This window comes from Perca fluviatilis, chromosome 8 (assembly GCF_010015445.1).
Source record: "Perca fluviatilis chromosome 8, GENO_Pfluv_1.0, whole genome shotgun sequence".
Classification (NCBI taxonomy): domain Eukaryota; kingdom Metazoa; phylum Chordata; class Actinopteri; order Perciformes; family Percidae; genus Perca; species Perca fluviatilis.
Window position 1 is genome coordinate 15,678,912 of NC_053119.1, and position 18,827 is coordinate 15,697,738.

Genomic DNA, 18,827 nt, shown 5'->3' on the forward strand with positions numbered 1-18,827 from the left:
ATTTACAGTATCCTCCAATTTTTCATTTCTTTCACATTTCCCAGTACAACCACACACACACAAAAATAAAGAAAAATCTGTGGCAGATAAATATATAATTGTTTGTTCAAGTGTGTTTTGCACAGTATGAGACCTTCCGATTGGTGCACCAAGTAGAATGCACTGCAGGCAGTCTCTTGAGGGAAGGTCTCATTTTCTGCCTCCTGCCGTGAAATATTCAGTCCGGCCTGGAATAATATGGGACTCGTTTCAAGGCTTAGCACTTTTCAAATATGCTGGCAATAATGGACAGGGCATCAAATGAAGCACAGCCTCTCCAAGCAAGGGGAGCAGAGGTTTTGAATCCACAGCCAGTTGAAGTGCTGTCTACATAGTGTGATTAGTTATTGGTGGGATGAGCCTGTGAATTCCTGCCAACATTGATTCAGTAATACTGTACAAGGTCCATTTGGTTTGGGAATATATAATACAGATTCATATCCCAATATTATTTTTAAATACCGAAGTTCGATACTGTAGAGTGCCAAATTATATTTCCATATTTCTCTAGCTGCTTTATGCATATCATCAGGGAATATGAATTTTATTCAGTCTTAAAAAGAAAAGAGAGGAAAATCAAGGGTGCACCATAAATGCACAGAGATGGAGTGCAGAAGAATGTTATAGAGGGGGCTTTGGTGAAAGGATTCAAGGATTTAACAATCCCACATCCTCTCAGACTGTCCTTCATCTCTAATAATCAAGCTTGGCCACAGAATATCCCTCCGGATGGGAAAAAAAACATGTTGCCTGTCCGCCTCTCACTCATCTTTAGACTGCCAGTCTTGGGTCTTCCTCTTGAAGTCTTCTGTCACATTTATGGCTTCAAACACTAAGCACAGCCTTTTTTAACTGACTGCCATGTCTTTAAAGCTAGATATCTTTTTTGTACTACATTAGCATGAGATGAAGGGCAGTGCGTCTGATGCAAAGGCAGCCCTGAGAAGGCTGGACCACAGGCACTATGAACTTGTTTGTTGCTGTACACCAAAGGCCACCGAAACAAGCTAACCGGTTTCAGCTCAGGTGAAGTAGCCTATAATGTGTAAGTCCATAGTATTCCTGCATATTAATTCATTGGCGCTCCTAGTGCAACTTAAGATAAAACTAGTGCTTGAATTTGATGTATACATGGTTTACAGACTACAGTCAAATTTAGATTTAAATGTATACACCTACAGTGTGTTGGTGTGGGAAGGTATGACATCTCAGCATACATGCTCAATTATCTGTAATCTGATTAATCTCACAAAGGTAATAAACTCTAATAAAACTAAAAAGCTAATAAAACTCTTGCCAACAGCATTACACAGTAGTAGATTACAACAGTTTTTTAACATTAGGCAGCCACCTTCAGAGGTCATGGCTATCATAGGAGAGAATACTGATAAGCCTATCTATCTATCTATCTATCTATCTATCTATCTATCTATCTATCTATCTATCTATCTATCTATCTATCTATCTATCTATCTATCTATCTAAATGATAATAACCTAAAGCAGTGTGCAAAAAAAAATGTGTCGAGTAGGCCTACTGCACAGTAACATTATAAATACTATGTTTTTCGATAATAAAAACATGACCTACACATTTTTATTTTCATTGTGTGCGCGCTTACAATCTAACTACAAAAAAACAATACAGATACTAGATATAGTCTACAAACGTTTAGGGTTTGACAACTTGAAAAAGAGTTTGTGTATTACTTGCATGCCCGGAAGGCTGCCGTGAATGAAAGCTACAGAGGAAGAAGAAGGAGCTCCTGGAAGCGGAGCGTCCACTGAGCGGCGCCGCAGCCCGCAACTTCCACCAGCACAGCCAGCCGGCGCTTCCTCCCTGCAACACGCTGCAGGCCAATCCGCTCCCTCACTCCGTGTTGGGTTACAATGACAAGGGCCCTGTCTGAACCACGACTTTTAGAAAGATAATATTACAGGTAGGTGCAAGCCACGGACCGTGTCACTATCGATAGACAAATTAAGCATTGAAAAACAAGACCCTGACCCAGAAATTCTCGCTTTAATCGGGTCACCGTGCTCGTTTTCAGCGCTGAGTGATAATGGCACCTCTCACTGTCCTTAGCATTTGAAGTCCCCTTACCGCAACCTGTAGCTTTTGGGGCAGTGAAAATTGTCCAGCTGGACGCCTTGTATTTTCTCCTATTGGTGCCTTTGTATGTTTTGAGCCATGTACACCTGCCTGCTGATAGCTTTCCACGTTTTGTTAAGCTAGTTGAAGGTCAGTTCTCCCCTCTAATGAGCTTCTGTGAGGATTTGTATCAGCAGAGCTAAAACTAAGGATGCAGGAAAACGTGTATAGCGTAGTCTTAATTGTAAGTTAAATGAAAGTGTAGGATCCATTTAAAAGAAAAGAAGAATGGACTGTCTGCTAAGTTCAATCACTTTCTTTTGTTTATCGCTGGGTGTTTTTATCAGCATCACTATATGGTGGTGACGGCTTACATTTTTAAACAGAATTGACCACATCATTCTAACAATCTTGTTAAATCTACACTATGCACTAGGCACTAAGGCTACTGATTAAAGTCAAGTGAAAAGCTGCAGTCAAAGAAGGGTAAATCTCTTTTCTTTATGTTACACATGGGGAAACTGCCTGAAAAGTCCAAGTAGGCTTGTCGGATGTCGAGAGAAATTCTGAGATGCAGGCTGAAATTTCTCTGAAATAGGCCAAACGGAGAGTCTTTTGCTTTTCCACTGAGAAAGCCCAATGCAAAGTGGGCCTACAGCCAACTGGGATGGATTCTGGGTGGAACCTAAACAGATGGGAAATGGTATAAAGGTGAATACAAGGTCAATCTGAGCTTCAGTGATAAAGCTGTGGGCACTGCTCTTAGCAGTGTTTTAAAAAGTTGACTTAAGAAAACAGATTGTGTGGTCAGAATAAACTCTTAAGACCATATTGGACCCTTTTTTTTCCCCCCCGACTTCTTTTGTCTAGATTGCCACAGGCGGAAGCAGCAGACACCAAATGGTCAAAAAAGTGTTATCATTATGTTTGTCTGGAAATCAGCAGAATGGGGGTGTTGATTTCCAGCGGGTGGGTTTTCCTTTGTCCCTTTTTGTTTTTTGCTCTAACCCAGATTTTCATGTTTAACAGGCCCACAGCTGATCCATCTCCCGGTGCACAATTGAGACGGAGGAGGTTAAAGCACTCTGAACGCATGGGACCATATTGCAGGTAATTAATATGTCAGCTCAATGATGAACTTCGTCAATACATCTATCACCACACTTACTTGTAACTGGAGTAGCTCGTGGGATGCTGCAGAAAGCGCAGACAGAGTACATTTGTCCATTAGTAAACACTTCATAGTGTGTGTTGTGATTGGGGAGGTAGCGGAGCTCCTCTCTGTCCAGTTGCAGTCATTTTCGCCCGTCACCTCCTCATCGTTGTAAAAACACTTGCTGTGGTTTGGTAGATTAACAGAGAGCCCCCTAATGGAGTAATTACACCGAGCCAAACATCTATTTTTCACCTGTGCTCTGCCATTATTCTCTGTCCCCTATCCACTCCATTGGAAGTCACTTACTCTCCTTACAATGAGTTATCATTGACTGCCATTTAGACGTTCTGGAGCAATTTGTCTTACTGAGGCCACGCGCTGGCCTCATTGCAAAGAACAATCATTCTCCCTCCAATATATAAAACATTCATGGGGAAAAGGAAGAGAAAATGCTCCACAAACAGATAGTAGAGAGTGGCTAATAGATACTATAAAGGTGACAGACAAGGAAAATAATGTAGGAGATTACTGGAGCAGGAACAAGTCTGCACAACCAGTACAAAAGCTTCAGGGACTGTACCGCTAGAAAAAAAATCCCTCACAAGACAAATGGGTTAAATGGGTAGTATGGCAACTATTGGTGGTGGTAATTATTGTTGTTGCAAACAATAAGTAAGTCTCAATTTAAATTTAAAATCTATTTTTTTTATTTTGCCATGGTCATGTTCCTATATTTGTATTTCATTTATTGTCATATTTAGTAAATGTTTAGCCATTCTATTGTAATATATAGATCCAATTTTGTTTTCTCTTTTTGGTTGGTTCTTCTTTCACTGTATACTTATTGATTGGCTTTAAATCCTTTTTTTCAAGCTTTAGATCATGTGTTCCTATGTAGTATGTAAAGAAGAAACCTTTTTTATCTCCTGCCCTGTAGGTCACTGTCATTTTACCCAGTTGCAGTCTGAATTTGCACCAAACTAATGGTACATACAGAGAAAATTACATTGAAGTTTGAAGGGATAGAAACTATGGTCAAGGCTAGATTTCCCATTTTGTGAGTGCAGATACACATTTCTTTTTTTTTTTACCATTTACTACCTTCATTTAGCATAGTTTTGTCTTTGTCTGATAGATTATTCAACTATGAATCCATTTAATACAGCTCTTCTGAAGGCAAGCATTCATTTGAGACAGTGGCTTGACTGCTGTGCACAGTCCAGCACACATCCCATTCAGTCTCTCTAGACAGGGTTAATCACGTTCGTAACTGAGTGTTTTGTTAGATTAGTCTCTCTCACTGCTTAACACAATGACAAACAACCATTATTCTTTTTCTTGCACTGATAATCGGGACAACTTAAACATTTCTTACTGGCACAAGTGAAACCATTAATCCTCAGTGATACTGCTGATAAGTGGTGACTGTGGAGTAATGGCCCTGTCACCTTTTTAAAAAGAGAGCGAAAATTTGAACAATTAAAACAAGATGCCCATTATATTTTGTGCATCCCATCTCTTTGTTTCATCAGGAGGGATCCGTCAGTGCTAATAGACTAAATAAAGGAATTAGTTTTTGTTGATCATGGATTTTAAGGAAGATGTCCTCCATACGTAAAAATAGTCAATTTAAATACTTACAAGCAAACTTGCTTATGTTTTATTTCAGTGTCATGCATATTAATATTGAATAAAAGTGATTTTTTTTCTCTATAGCTGCAATGATTAGTCAAATAGTCGATATGAAATGAATCAGTAACTATTGCTAAATTGCTGCTTTTGCTTGTCTTTACTTTATGAATCTCTTTGGGTTTTGGACTTCTGGTCGGACCAAACAAGACATTTTATGACATAATCTTGGGTTCTAGGAAGTTGTGATTGACAATTTTCACTATTTTCTGCTGTTTTATAGACCAATCGATTAAGTTATCGAAAATAATCAATCGCATCCCTATTTGCCTTCCCTCCTATCGGGCCACAAACATGAAACGTCTTTTGATAAGTTGTGTATTTCTCCATCTGAAGATGCTTGATGGCTTTATAGTCAAAGAGGAAGTAAACATAATGATAACTGTTTAAATATTCGCTACGACTTCACATAGTCTAATTGATATTCTCCCAATTTAATCGTCTTCACCATCATACTGTATGTGTCTATTTGTCATAATGGCTGTCTTCAGCACTAATCAGTTGTTGATAGCATCCTAGAGGTGTTACACTATAACTGACAGGATGATAATAAACATGCATAATTTAGTTTTTTGATTGATTATGATTTTAGATTATTTTCCCATTTTCATTGAACGATTTCAGCTATCTTGACAGCAAGGAAAAAGATTTATTAATTGCACTGTACATTTGGTCAGGTTATATTGTTAGCCTTATTGTCAGTTTGGTAATAAGTTTGAACACCGTTGGATTCTCTCTGACTTAATGGCTTTATTATTGAAATAAGACAAACATGTCTACTTAATTGCTCAATATTGCTCAAGATGGGAAAATCTGTTCAAGTTTGAGTTTTAATCTTTTTTTTTTCTTTGTTTCATCAAGCATACTGACTAAAACAGGATACTCGAGTCAAAGTAGAACTAATTAGCCAATTGAATTTATTCCCAGAGATAATACATAACATCCTTTAAAACAGATGGTGAAGAAAACAACACCTAATTTAGTCTGAAATTAAATTATTAGTTTTAAAATTGAATTTTAAAAGGGTTTATCCAAACATTTAGCTGAAATTTATTGGAAATTGAAACATCTAAATAAGTATAGGTTACACTCACATACTTTTGTGTCTTTCTTGTTTTAGAAGACGCTTTTCTGCTCATACAGTACATACTTATCAAATTATCAACATATATTTTGGTTAGGAATGTTGAGGCTAGATTTGGCGCCCATCAGTGCTGAGGGCCATCTGGCTCAATCAGTAGAATCAGTTTTTAAAAAACTACCTTTTAATTGTCCTGGATGTTGGTCATTGGTTGGAACCCTGAGTATTATAATAGTGTTTTCATACTTCTTAACTTCCTGCTATACTATTTTTATTTTGTATCCTCATCCTATATGGCAAACTCACCATTCTTTGGCAGCGACACAGTCCCAGGCACTTGATACTTAGTATTTCTATGGCCGTAGCTCTGTTTTGATCAAAGGGGTTCAGTGGCCTAAGTTTCAAATCCCCCAAAGCCCATTTTGGCTACTCTTTGTTTAGCCCATTGGCATTCTGACCCCATGCTTCTCAGACTTTGAACTCAAAGCTTGGAAAAGCCGTATCGCTTCTTTAAACACATTATCAGTGGGCTAGGTTTTAAGAATATCACTAATCACCTTAAGGTTTTAGTGCAGTGTGGCAGTATTGTTAAAGCCTCGGAGCCCATTTACTGGCATGGGCACTGTACAAAATTTTCTGTGAAATATACGATAACTTAATAGCAGCAGGTGTTTTGTAGGTTTATGCATTTCATATTGGAGCAGTTTAACTCTACACCGCTGCAGTAATTCACTGTAAAAGTGAAACTCTTTAAATTTACATCATTTTGGAGTTGCAGTACCAGGGTGGGTGCAGTTGGTGTGGAAAATATGGCACTTGAAAGAAGTGTGATGTTTTTAATATCAGTTGGGGTGTGGCACGGCTGCTTATAGCATCCTTCCCGCCCATCCTCCATCTTAATAAACGATGCCCAGTATTTATTTACTTTCAGTTCACTTATTTAGCTCTGAAGATTTAGCTGACTTTCATGTGTCATGTTAAAACTTTCTCCCGCACGTCAGACAACTTGACTTCAGGTTTAATTTAACCTGTTAATGCTGCCGTTTAATAAATAATTTATGTACTACTGTCAAGATATTGGCATGGACTACATGCATTTTGAAAGGGTGATACTGCTCATGCATATTATACAACTATTATACAAAGTGGTAATATAAAAGGCATCAGATTTCTGGAGAACCTGCTTGGTGCTAAGTGTTGCATAATCAGTGCTTACAAATTTTTTAAACTATGTTGATCAGTCAAGCTGCTTGACTTTTTATTTTTGCAGAATAACTTTTCCTCTTAGTCTGAATGAAAGCAGAATATGTTTTTGTCTCAGTACTAGTAATGTTGGCTATTTTTTTTATTTATTTTTTAACAGTAACAACCCATAGCAGTGGTGACCATACTGTATGTCAGGTGCATCTGCTTCGTCCTATTGAACACTATACACTACCTGCAGTGCAACATCTAATATATGATGGTACTGATGAATACATTATTCAAACTTATAGTGTTCTAAACTGGTTTAAATAAAAATGTCTTGTGAGCACGTAGGACTATATATCTTGAGAATGTGTGTGAATGTAATAGCATGCAAGTCTATTTGTGCCCCTTAGCTCCTCTCACTCATCAGCCCCCATGCTTAAGAGTTGGCACCTTGAATCACATTGTCTTCATCTGGAAATATTTCAGCTGCATTTCTACCACTCTAAAGGCTGATGAAGATAAAGGAGAAGAAGGTAAAACACACCCTGTTGTGTGAATCCTAGAGAAGGCCTTGAACCCTGCCATTCATCCCTTTCACTTCATCAGCTGAGTCTAATTGCCAGAGAGGACAGGATACCCAGGGCCCAATTGTTCCTTATCCTCTTTGGAGCCTCTGAGGCATGAAAAGCGAAAGGGCTGCTTTTGATCTTTTTTTTTGTTAGTTTTTTTTCTTCTTTTTTCCTGTCATCCCCTACTATCCTTTCCCTCAGAGTGAGACACTCCTTTCACACTGTGCCCCCTCCTTCAACCACGCAAAATAATTATCAAGCTCTGCTTCATCAAATAATGGTAGATATTGGAGGTCATGATGGGGAGGGCCAGAGGTCTGCAGGGGTGGCCCTAGGACGTGGTGGAGCTCCCAACTCATCTTAGAGGCATGCTCCTTAGCTGTGGCTACCTTTTATATACCTTGACCCCGGTTTTCGTTTGTCTGTCCTAATGAGACCCTCTCATGCAGCCAATGCTATGGAAGTCTTTGCAATGGCAGGGTTAGGAGGCCAAAGTACAATGAGACAGGGCTGTGCTCAGACAAGGGCGCATCTGTGCTATCTTATTAAGCCTTGGAAAAGAGCTCATGCGTCTCAACGTCCCATAGGCGCTGAGAGCAGATCTATTGACACCTACTTGTCCTTTGCGGTCAACACCTTTCTGTGAAGAAGCAGGCACACCCAAGTTCTTGTTAGAAGTAATTCTTGGCAAAGTATTTAGCGAGGCAAAGTGCTTAACTCGTTTTGGGTGGCCATTTGGTGTAAGGATAAAGAATGCAGCTTTGTAATGATGAAAAATTCCTTGGAACTAGAGCTATGACAAGGCATGTCAAAAATCAATTTGTCAAAACCAAACAGTCCACATAGTTAAAGAACGAAGGGCACCAAAGTCTCTCTTAATGTTTAATAAAAAAAAGTTAATAGGTTGAAATGCATGTTTTAGGTTATTGTTAATAATCATTTTTAGAAAGTGTTAATAAAATGTTTTTTTCTTTTAGCTTTGTTGCCCTTATTTATGGACTTGGCCATTATTCATACCCAGAAATATGCCAGAATTTGGAAGAGTAAAATACAAGTTGAAACCCCTGCTGATTTAAAAGAAATCACTGTGTAAGAAACAATGAGACCAAAGAGAGCCCACCTAACCGCCTATCTAACTTGACAAAAGGGACAGCAGGATATACTATAAGTAGAGCAAAATGACAAACAAAAACACAAGTAGGCAAACATAAACCTTTAAGCAATCATGTTAAGCACGCCTAACATCTGAGCACTGTGCGAGAACAAAGCATGGCTCCTGTCAGTGCATCGATCCACTCCTAAAGGCACACACATCCATAGCTCTCTGATTGCTCCCTGCCTCTAACGCCTCTCTCCCCCGTGCCTCTAACTCTTTCTGCTCCGGCTCCTTTCTGAGAATGTGCTTATCGATCTGGCCTACTTCGTTGGAGTTAACTCACTGATAAAACCTGACCAAGGGCTTCCAATGGCCTGAAAGAGTTTGGAGAGCTGGTAAGAAGGCAAAGATGATAAGAGAGAAAGTGGTTGCTAAAGTCACAAAGCAACATTTTTTCGTAATATTGAGTTAGTCAACTGTTAAGTTTATTAAATGTGCCGACATATAATGTGTTATTTTCTGGCCATGGAATGAGTTGTTGTTGTTTTACTGTACTGTAGGCTACTTAGCAAGAAGATAAGATAAGATACTTAAATACTAACCCTTATCTGATTTGAATCGCAGTATCCTACAGCTTTGTAGTTCTTAAGCAGCTTAATAATCGGCTGATTCGGAGAGTGGTGTAAGACCACCTAGACTGGTTGGAACCTTAAAATTATTGAATGATTGTTGGACTTTGACCTACATCAATACATAAATTACATGTTTTAGGTTGTAGTCCAAACCATGCCCAACTTTGATGTACTATTTGGAAATGTTGATCATATATATTTATACAAACTACACTACCAAAAATTAGCCTTGATCATTCATTCATGTAATAATTTCAGTTGAGTTAGTTTGACATGCACTGTATCAACTATGTATTACTCTTACAGTCTTTGCAATATCAAACTAGTGTAATATTGTGAATAACATGTCCATTGACTTTTGACAGGATTTTCATTCATTTTATTCTGCTGTAAGCCATCTGTGATAAGATTGATTACAAATAAGAACAAATAACAGCATTGTCTTTAATACATAAAAAAATGGTAACTGTTGTAATACTGTTGTTGTGTAGTGTATTGTAGATCTCAAACAATCAATAGTTCCTTATGATTGTTTTCAAGAAAGCATTCACAAAGATATGAAAAATCTGTTTCTTAAAAAAAAAAGTGACTCATGTTTTGTGTGTCAGTGTGTAATTGTGTCTCCAGAGTGTGATTACATTGTATGTCAGTTTGTGTATATTTTTGCAAGTGTGTTGTGCTGTCATGTTTGTAACATTCCATGTGGGAGGGTCTGTTGATAAGTAAGCCATCTGTAGTGTTCTGCTGAACGACATGTTGTAAAGCGAGATTTGAGAGTGTGGAGAGACTTGACTTGACAAATCTTGGCACATAATGAGACAGAAGGGAGTAAAGGCAGAAGTCTGTCCAGAGATAAACAATTAGATTTGTCCCTGAGGTAAAGGCCAGGCAATGCAAGGACTCTCAGACTAACAAAATCAATATGGCTTCCAGTAAGAACACTCAGGGGGTAGAGTGATGAAGAGGTTATCATTTATTTCTCAGATTAGGACACATATACACAATGAGGTACAATAACGCTTTAAAAAATCAATATGATCACTAACATGAAAGCTGCTTGTCAGTGGTGTATACATTTGAAAGTATGCATCAATATTCTGCTATCTGTCAGACAGGATCGGCCTAATGAGACATGATAACACAGATCAACAGGGACACTGAACTGAGCCAGTCAAGCCAGTTTTCTTCAGCAGCCAATTGTGATCTTTAAGGATATTAAAGGAGATGGCATTTGGGAATGAAACTTTCACACCCTCAGATGAAACCATAATGGAGCATGAGCCATAGAGGGAGTGGGCAGTCCCTTTGCGTTGCATTCCCCCCCCTTAGGTCCTGCCCAGACTTGAAGGACTAATCTAACATCTCACCACTGTTCCCAGCAGGCCTCACAAGGGTAGCACTGCCAGGGCAAGGAGGGTTGGACTGTTGGGCAGCGTCCTGCGTTGTGCTTGCGCTTGCTATAGAGAAGACAACAAAAAGAGAGGGTGAATGGTTTGGGGGCGGGAATGGGGGGGCTATCACAACTTGTGTGTTACTGCTGTTAGACAGGGAAGTCTCCTCAGAGACGGTGAGTCGCTGACCATAAAGGTGTGAGCCTGAGCGGTGGCCAGCCTCTCGCCTCATCTCCATGGAGACAGGGACGTGGCACCCCAGTGGGCTTGTCTCTGCTGTGGCCTGGAGCAGTACGAACACTTGGGGATGTGGCCCGACCATCACCTGGTTCTCCAGGGGACCAGGAGCCACTGCTCCAATGACCTTCAACAACCTGCCAGTCTGTCATCTCGGTTTGGGGAATAACAAGAAAAAAAATCAGCTAGGAATTTGTGTAGAGACATTGTTTACTGGGCCATTGTATCTTTGGAGAAAGCTCATTGTTCCAGTGGGAATGAAAAATAGAGAAACGCATACTTTTCACAACCTCCCTTGATATTCCAAACATTTCTTTTCCCTATGTTACGCTTTCATGTCAAGACAATATGGGGGATTTTAGACTATACTGTACTTGGTTATTCTGATTGGTTAGTCAATTAGAAACATTTGTTGGCTGAGGAAGGTAAAGGGGTAAAAGTAAATGAATATAATTAGATTGCAATATTATCTGACTGATTCTTGTACTTAAGACTCATTCTTTCCTCAGCAATTGACAATACAATGGCATCACTGTTTGAACATGCCCTGACTCACCACTTTGGTTTGCAGCATTTTTATTGGTGAAAAATGTGTTGAATTTAAAACTGTTGCACCTGTTTAGACAGTACAGACAATATAAATGCCCATCACAAAATGCTAAAACAATATTAGGGCAACACGGTACCATGTCAAATGTGCAAAATAAATTAGTGTTTCCTGGGCTGCAACTAGTGATTATTTTCTTGATTAATCTTTGATCTATAAAATGTCAAAACAGTGAAACATGCCTTAAAATGTTTAAATCAACATCATTTAGAATATATGTATTGTATATCTGATTGTACTGTAAATCACAGGTTTTTAAGAAGAAAACGTTTTTTGGCTCATAAAATAAAACGAATCAGAAAAGCAAAATAAAGAAGTGTGCTGTTTCAGGGGTGTGGACACCACAGTAGTAAGAAAATCATGATTAGATACATAATCAGGAACATCAGAGTAATGCCTGTATAATGCCATAGACTATTGTTGGTATCGTTGTGATAAATTATTGCCAAATGGGATCTAAAATCTTCTGCATTAGAGTGTAAAGCAGCGCCATCCAAACCATTCCCTGGAGACACTTGTGTTGCATTATCTGACAAACCAATACAGGAGGTTCTGTGGAAAAATCTGTGCTTTCTTCCTTTCAGCCAAAAAGAGAGGATTTTGAATGGAGTGGTGATTTTTCTTTTTTTTTCTTTTTTATGCAGAGCTGAGACGCGACACCTTCCAGACGGTGAGAGATGGCAAGCCCTAATAATACAGAGCTGTACAATGGTTCTGACAGGCGAGCAATAAAGCAATCAGGGTCCCAGGCATTCCAAATCTCTTTACCACCCACCCTCTAACAGACTGAGAGATGGGCGGCTGACCTGTGAGCTGTCAATCATGGGGGATACCTGCTGGAGCCTGATCAGGGAGAGCTGAGGGCAGCAGTCCATCAGATCTGTTTTCACACTCCAGACACTAACATTGCAAGCATAACCACAGACACAAAAAGCCCCACCGCCTCACTCTTAATTAGGAGATGCGGGTGCGTTGTTTGGGAGGGGGTCGGACTTGTTTGGTTTAAATGGGTATGGGAGTGTCTAAGATATTGGGGGATAGTAAGTGGAATCCCAGTGAGACCGAGAATAACCTTTTCCCTTGATTTAGGAATCCGGCATTGATCTGTCACGCTGTTTTGTACAAGCAAGAGCTCTTTCAGCTTTGCTTCTCAGTGTGTGTATGTGCGATACGTGTGTGATGGCTTGAGAGAGTGGGGGTGGGGGGTAAGGCTTGTTCATTAGCTGTCTGTAGCCCATTCCAGCAAATAGATCACCATAATACTGTGGTTAGTTAATGGCTTTCTGGTGTTTCCTCTAGAGTCTTCCTGTCTGAGGGCTGACTGCTAAAACTCCTCCACTGTTTTCTCCTCCTTTTTCCAAGTGGGGAGTCTTGTGTTCTTCTGCCTAACTCAGACAATTGGCTTCAGCCAGCGGCCAAGTCTGTGAGCAGTCTGGCCGCATGGACTCACATTAGAGAACTAAAAGCAACATCAAAAAAAGCATGCTGATCTGACATTCTGTCTCACTGGTGACTGGAATCCTACTGGTTCTCCACAATTAAAATGCCCAGTCTGTGACAGGTTCTCTCAATAAGGAGATATATTTTTGAGTTGCCTCTGTCATATTTTAGACATATTTTATAAAATGTGACATTGAATGTTTAGATAAATACACAATACATTAAGTTGAACATAAATGGAGACTGGGATATTTATATCTTTGTCTTCCCTAAGATAGATAGAAGATATCAAACAAATGCAATGAAAATGACTTAAGTGCAGTAGACCTATGAAACACAGTAGACAATATTACAAAAAGGTCTGTAAAATTGTCCTTGGATAAGGAATCATGATGTGGTCCAGAGCAAATATCTCAACAACTACTGGCGAGATTGCCATGTAATTTAGTATGGATATTCATAAGTCAGTAAATTCCATCACAATCGGAGAGGAACTTTTTTCATCTTGGACACTCGGTGAGCCGTCGTCTAGCGAAAGCTCGCTCTCGCTCCCTCTCAGACTGAACTCTGGTTAAACTGTAGAACTAGGCAGCACTGATGGAATATAAACCAAGATTATGTTTCTGCATTGTGTACTTCTTTCCCTTAAAATGCTTTCAGAAACATATTTTACTGCAATGTTTGGCTGAAATAAGAGTTTGTGAACAGGTAGTGGGCACTATGCCGTTTCCTGTATCGCAGTCCGTTGGCTGAAAAAAGCAGCAGCGCTGCTCAAATATCAAATATATAGAAACCAAGATTCTGTTAAAGTATTGCCTATTTTCGCAGTATTTATGTTACATTCTCGTATTACGTCACCCAGTAGCGTTAGCGTTAATTGGTGCGGCACAATGCATTCTGATAGCTGTAGGTTTTCTACCTTTTGAGCGAAAGGGGATACCACAGCCCCTTTTTCAGTTTTCTCTGGCCATGTAGCACCAATTAATTAATTAAAACTACACCAAAACTATTTAAAATGCTTACCAGTCATTCACAGTCAAGTTGGGCTAAAAAAGTCTAAATATCTTCTATAAATTGTTACTGGTTTAAACCAAACCTCAAACACACAATGAGTTACTTAAAATGTGTGTCCAGCTGGTGAATATCAAGTTTCAACTCTCTGCTTGATAGGCAGCATTGCTTGTGCTGTTCCACATATACAGTAAATGATTCCTAATGCGTCCCTCGCTATTGTGACTTATGGAGCAGTTTGCCTGAAACATTTCCAAAATGGAAAAACTTTTTTCTCCACATTGCATAATGATACTTGTAAACCTGATTACTCAGTTGATGTCATGTGATTTAATCTCATTTTGTGATCAATGTAGTTCCTAACTGAGGGTCTAAACAACAGATTCCTTCATTAAATGGTCATGATGTGTGAAATATTGCAACTTCCCATCTCAAGGTTACTGTTGGCTAGTAAAATAAATTATTAAATCTGATTGCATTATGACATTTTCAGATATGTAGCTATGAAATGTGTGAGTTTTTCCAATATGGGACATTGAGTTCACTGTTGCTAGGCAACTAAAAACAAATAAGGATGTCTGCATTTTGTTTTGTTTTTTAAAAAAGGTGATTTTTCTTTTTTTTTCTTTTCTGCATTTAGCATAATGCTTTGTAATGACAAATAAGCAGACAAAAATAATGAACATCCATTATTCAGATATTTTTAAATGTATTAAGTGTACTCATGGAATCTAAAAATGTATCTTCAAAGTTACAAACATCACAACAGTAGTCAGCTTTGCTTGGTTAGTTGTCAACATGATTCAGGCCAAATCGTCAACAACTAAACGGGAGATGGCATAGCCAGACTTATTCTCAAATGCGTATTAGTCTGGAACTTATGGAACTTAAGGGGCGTTATCAACGGTACAGACCAAAATGCCTCTATTCAATGCATGCATTGAATAGACTTACAACCATTTAGAGCAATAAAACGTCGTAGCGTTCACATTCAAGTTGGGATGGTACTTAGTACTTGAAGCAGCAAAAACATGGTGGCGGGCGGGGGTCACAAACTTTCTCAAATTACAACTAAACAGAACCATACAGTAACGGAATCTTGATTCGTATTTGATCAGCACTGCCTAGTTTGAAAGTTTGATCTGGGTTTCCTGAAGCTGATGCGTTGTGCTGGACAGAGTATGCTGGTTATGTTCTGTAACTGCGTTCAAGTATGTATATGGTAATTTGCTTGTGGTGGTGGGTGACATGTAATGGCTGGGTTCAGTAATAAACTTGCCAAACAAAGGTTTATTAACTAGTTATTGAAAACATTAGTTGTTTCCATCAACACGTTTTTATGAAAATTAAGTGATCTCAAATAAAAAAATGCCTTATGGAAACAGTAAAATTCAATTGAATTTCATGAATATCAACTCAAAGTTTATACGTTCGGTCTCATCTGATTTTCTCTTGATCGATATACAGCTCATGCGATAAACGCTGGTGGAAACGTTATTTGCCAAATAAATAATTGCGATTAAGTTTTAGGTCATTTTATGGTTAAACAGACGCACCTGTACGGGTCAGAAGTGGTGAAGACCACACGCCCAATGTGCACTGCTGGGAGTGCCGAGTGCCGACACAAATGTTCCTTATCGTGCAACGATCGTCTACTACAGCCTGTAGTAATACGATTGATAGCCAGCCCTTTATATTGACAAAATCCCTGCAGCCTTCAGCAAGGGTCTAATCGGGACGTGAGTCCTGTCTATTGCGCCATACACCTGCGGCACAAGGTGCGCTCTATAGTTACGCAGCAAGATCTCATGTGCCTTATCCACTCCAGGTAGGTATATACGTTCGCATCCTTCTCGTTCGTATAGCATTGCACACAGCATAAACACACGGTGGTCTTGCTGACCCAAACGTTTTGCTTACCACTCTGTACTCTGCGCGTGTAGCCAGTTTGTAGAGCGCAATGGTGATACGCTTCTCGGTTGGAACCGGAGGGCCATGGCTTATCTGGGTCAAGGGACGGGCCAGTGAAATTACACAACAGGTCAAATCCGAAAATGTTTCAACCAAAGGGTTTCCGTGAAGTGTCTCTAAACCGCAATCTTCCAGAACTGTTTGGAGAGCTCTCGTAGCCACACCACAGGCCGCCTCCGTTGTCGTTGGGCATTTACGTGCATATGCATCTGCATCATCATAGCAATGTGTTGATAGCGTCGTTGTTTTCTTATTCTAGGTTGATATGTCGCTATCAGATGGCACATAAGCACTATTACAACTTCTGCAATTATTACTCATACGTAGGTAGACGGCGCAACTATTTTGTCTAGCAAAACTTTGTTCGCAAATTTTGCTTGAATGTTGTGCAATTCAGTGCGAAAATGAATGGAAACACCATAAAATGTCTCAAATCAATTCGATATACCAATTTGACCGCAAAACAGCATGTGACATCATTACGCACAGGTTTTTATTTGCTTTAAAGCCGTTGGATGGAAACGCACTTTCACCGGCTTTATTCGCGTATGTTTTTTTTTTTTTACCGAACTTCAAATAAAACAAGTGGATGGAAACTTAGCTAGTGACTACAGCATTAACAGATAACTTGGAAAAAAATAACTAAACGATCTTTAACTAAACGAACTAGAAGATGATACAGATACACATGAAGTGTAGCTTATGATGTGCTTTGTCAATTGAATCTGGTTGGTTTGTCATACATTTTATGGTTCAGCAAATAAAATATCGGATTACCCTGAGCCCAAATGTTATATTATCAACTCAACTTAAAACCATAGACTACTATGTTTTTTAGTCTATAATTACAGTTAATGGGTACGATCACAGAGACGAAGAATGTAAACAGACTGTTAGTAACGATTAGCTTTGGGTAGCTCCAGTTATTTCATTATAAAGATCAGCTCGAGTGGAGGAGACTGCCGCGGGAGGGTGAACAACCAGACTGATAGATGACGTTCGTGGCGCTTTCCCAGCAGTGTGGCCGCGGTGGTTTTATGGTTTATCAGTACAGTTAATCCCACGGGATGCCACAACACTACATGCAGCGTACTAAATTAGTAAATCATTGGCGTTGGCGCTGTCACGCATGTGTGAGTTCAAGGGGGAGGAGCTGGAGGCCACTGGTCTGTGTGCACTATAAAATTACATAGTTGATTGGAGAAAAAAAAATGTAATTCGGATTTTATCAACCTGGGCGTGTCTCAATCTACCTGGGCGGGGCACCCAAGTAGAATGGGAAACACTGATGTTGTCTGATGCAAAGTTTTAAGTTTGGAATAAAATGCTTATGCTTGATTGAGAAACGCACCAAATACCAACATTTCATCTATAACTCAAACTATCTAAAATATGTGATTATTTGTTAAATCTAAATAATTTGCTTATCATTACTGTATTGTGAAAACAATGTATTTTTAAGCAATGCATTTTTCAGATCCATTGGGTTTTAAAATGGTTTATTTAAGCTTAAAATATTTGAGAATTTTCTGAACCCATAAAGGAACTCTTAATACTACAGTTAATTTGAAAAATTCCAAAACACCAAAATTCAAGATGCTTAGTTTTCAATTGGCAGCGACAATATGTTTTACTTGTACTAAGGAAGCTATGCCAGCTGTGGGAAAGGCTTATTCTTTGAGGCACTGCTTTAGAAGGTGATTTTTTTTAGACTTTCTTCCGAGTGTGTGTGTATGGGGAGGTGAATCTTGCTGACTGGTTTTAATGAGAACCCTGAAATCTCGAAATCCTGCCCCGCTTTTTGCAAACTTATGGGATAGCTGTCTTATGTGCGGAAAAGTAAACGTTCAATGATAGAAGATGAAAGGAGCGTATATTTTAGGGTGGATTTTTACTTCAACCATATTTGACAATGAGTGATGAGTTTTGCAGAAGTCTTTACTTAAACTGTCCCTCAGCGGTGCTGTGTAGATTCCCCCCCTGCATCTGGGAAACTAGCTTACTTCAGGGGCCAACAGCCTGAAGTCTCCAGTCCAAAGAAAGGCTTGTTTTGTTCCTTCCAGATCTCTGATGTCATCCTTTACTGAGAACATGTAGGTGATCTTCTGCAGCTGGATGAGCGGTCCATATGCATTTTACATCGCCTTTAGTTATTTTTGGGTCAGAGAGAACCAGGGTTTACTGGACCATTCACAATCTGACATCACACTGAAGTCTGGTTGAGACCGGATTTTTCTTCCCATGCTCCTGACCACAGACAGCAATATGCCCAAAACACATCATGTCATTTTTATATCATGCTGTATAACTAAACTTAGATGTCTGTATTTAATGTTATAACCTGATGTCAAAATCTTTGGTTTGGTTTGCTGACAATTTATATGGTTAATTGCATACATGTATTGGTCACTACTTTCATAGCTAAGTAATTTCTAAATTTCTAAATGCTTTTCCTAGTTTATGTACACACTGTAGTTCACAACAGTAACTTTGCTAGACATCTACAGGAGTAGATGTCGTTGTAAAGTGCGTTGGAATATTTACATTAATCTAATGAGCCGTACTCTCCTTGCACTCAACAACTTTGACTGAAGCATCAAGTCAGATGTGAACAGGATTTCTCATA